Source organism: Triticum aestivum, chromosome 1B, assembly GCF_018294505.1.
Source record: "Triticum aestivum cultivar Chinese Spring chromosome 1B, IWGSC CS RefSeq v2.1, whole genome shotgun sequence".
NCBI lineage: Eukaryota > Viridiplantae > Streptophyta > Magnoliopsida > Poales > Poaceae > Triticum > Triticum aestivum.
Window position 1 is genome coordinate 186,169,008 of NC_057795.1, and position 3,517 is coordinate 186,172,524.

Sequence of the window (3,517 nt, forward strand, 5' to 3'; positions counted from 1 at the left end):
GCAAGATGACTTCAAATACGCCAAGTACTCATCCAAGACCTACGGCTTCTCCAACATCCAAGCTTCATCGACTCCTCCAACATCTACATCAACCAAGCCTTCTCCAAGCAACGACGACAAGTCAAGTTACAAGAAAACTTCCTCAAGTTCAAGTCGTCTTCCACCTACTACAAGCAACTTCAAGCCGCGTGCTTCATCTTCTACTCCAACCGATGAGACCGTCAAGACAAGTTCATTCAAGTGTTTCACTTGCGGCGGCCGAGGCCACAAGTCCTATCAATGCATGAACAAGCGCACCATGATCCTCAACAAAGATGGCACATATGACTCCATGAGTGAAGAGGAGATGGAAGCCCTTGAGCAAGTGGCCATGCACCGGCGCGTGAACGAGGATGAAGATGATCAAGTCTTTTGTGATGAGGATTCGAGCCCCGCTCTTGTTGTCTCCAAGGTCTTGACTCTTCAACATCAACAAGAAGAAGACCAACGATGCCACATCTTCCACACAAAGGCCAGCATCAATGGACGATCCGTCAAGGTCATCATCGATGGAGGTAGTTGCCACAACTTGGCAAGTGAAGAACTATGCTCCAAGCTCCAATTGGTCAAGAAGAAGCACCCGCACCCCTACAAGGTTCAATGGCTAAGTGACTCCGGCACTATACGAGTTGAGCATACGGTCCAAGTATCCTTCAAAATCGGTGCATATGAGGACACTTTGGAGTGTGATGTGGTCCCAATGACCGTTTGCCACCTCCTTCTTGGTCGACCATGGCAATTCGACCGTGGTGTCTTCCACAACGGGCGTACCAACCACTATAGCTTCAAGATGAAAGGAAAAGAATATGTGCTACGACCTATGTCTCCTAGTCAAGTGATAGCCGACAAGCAAGCCACCCACCATGGAGAGAAGAGTGAGAAAGTGACCAACCCAAAAGTGAGTGAGAGCCACAAGCCAAACTTGAGCGCCTCTTCGCCTAGAGAGAAAAACCTCATCCTATTTGCCACCAAAAGTGAGATGAGAGAAGTGTGTGAGAACCCATCGAGTGTGATGCACTTTGTCCTTGTGTGCAAGGATGGAGAACCAAAAACTAACACCATTCACGAGCTACCTTTGGTGTTTCAATCTCTTTTGCAGGAATTTCAAGATGTTTTCCCCGATGAGCTACCTCCGGGTCTACCTCCTCTACGAGGCATTGAGCATCGAATCGACCTCATCCCCGGAGCGCCACTTCCAAACAAAGCCCCATACCATGTCAACCCCGAAGAAACCAAGGAGATTCAAAGGCAAGTACAACAACTAATCGACAACGGTCATGTACGTGAAAGCTTAAGCCCTTGTGCTGTTCCTGTTATACTTGTGCCTAATCCCGATGGAAGTTTCCGCTTGTGTTCCGATTGTAGACCTATAAATGCTATCACCGTTCGCTATAGGCATCCCATTCCTCGCTTAGATGATATGCTTGATGAACTTAGTGGATCCAACTTTTTCTCAAAGATTGATCTTAAAAGTGGTTATTATCAAATCCGCATTCAAGAAGGTGATGAATGGAAAACTGCTTTCAAAACCAAATTTGCTTATACGAGAGGTTAGTCATGCCTATGGGTTTATCGGAGGCACCCGGTACTTTCGTGCGTCTTATGCATCATGTACTTCGACCTTACATTGGCGTCTTTGTTTTGGTTTACTTCGATGATATCCTTGTGTTTAGCAAAACCATGAAAGAGCATCTTGACCATGTTAGGGCTGTTTTACAAACTCTTCGCAAGGAAAGTCTTTATGCCAACATGAAAAAGTGCACATTTGGTGTTGACAAAGTGGTTTTCTTGGGTTTCGTTGTTTCTTCCAAGGGTGTCCATGTTGATGAAACTAAAATTGAAGCAATTAAAACTTGGCCCCAACCCACCAATTTACAACTAGTGCGAAGTTTCCTTGGTCTTGCAGGTTTTTATCGTCGCTTTGTCAAAAACTTTTAGCACTATTGCCGCCCCTTTGCATGCTTTGAGTAAGAAGAATACTCCTTTTGTTTGGGGAACTTTGCAATCAACCGCTTTTGATGAGCTCAAGTCTTTGCTTACTCATGCTCCGATTCTTGCTTTGCCTAACTTTGACAAAACTTTTGAGGTTCATTGTGATGCAAGTGGTACCGGAATTGGCGGAGTTTTATTGCAAGAAAAACGAGCCATTGCATATTTTAGTGAAAAACTCTCCGGTGCTCAACTTAACTATCCCACATATGACAAAGAATTGTATGCTTTAGTACGTGTACTACATGTTTGGGAACATTATCTTAGACCTCATGAGTTTGTCATCCATACCGATCATGAAACGCTTAAGTACTTAAAAGGTCAAACTAAGTTGAACAAGCGACATGCCAAATGGAGTGAATTTATTGAATCTTTCCCATATGTGATCAAGTACATTAAGGGTAAGGAAAATGTAGTTGCCGATGCACTTTCACGCATATGCACGCTTGTCACTAAACTTGAGTTGAATGTTATCGGCTTTGAGCACATAAAAGACTTGTATGCTAATGATCCATCTTTTGCACCTCATTATGCTAAATGTTTGACGCATACATCTTGGGAACAATATTACATCAAGGATGGTTATCTTATGAGAGCTAACAAACTATGCATTCCCGAGTCTTCTCTTCGTTTGCTACTTTTGCAAGAGGCTCATGGAGGTGGACTCATGGGACACTTTGGACGCGACAAGACTTTCGCCACGCTCTCCAAGAACTACTTTTGGCCCAAGATGTTCCGCGACGTCTCACGCTTCACCACCCGATGCTCTACATGTCGCAAAGCTAAGTCTAAAGCTCAATCTCATGGTCTTTACATGCCTCTTCCTATTCCTTATCAACCATGGGAAGACATTAGTATGGATTTTGTACTTGGTTTTCCTAGAACTCAAAATGGAAAGGATTCCGTGTTTGTCGTTGTGGACCGATTTTCTAAGATGGCACATTTCATTCCTTGCAACAAGATAGATGATGCTTCACATGTTGCAATCTCTTTTGTAGGGAAATCTTGCGCCTCCATGGAGTACCAAAGACAATCGTCTCCGACCGCGACGTCAAGTTCTTGAGCTACTTTTGGAAGACTCTATGCGCCAAGCTCGGAATCAAGCTCTTGTTCTCATCCGCATACCATCCTCAAACCGACGGCCAAACGGAGGTGACGAACCAGACACTATCCACTCTACTTCGCGTGTTGATCAAGAATAACATCAAGGAGTGGGAGGCGTGTCTACCCATCGCCGAGTACGCCTACAACCGCGCAAGACATTCGACCACCGGCAAGTCCCCCTTCGAGGTCGTCTACGGCTTCAACCCGTTGTCCCCATTGGACATTCCACCTCTCCCTCTACAAGAGCGCACCAACATGGATGCGAGTGCACGAGCAAGCTACATCAAGAAGATGCATGAAGATACAAGGCAGACCGTCGAGCGCCAAGTACAACGACTAGCATCCAAGCTCAACATCAACAAGCAACACATGATATTCAACATTG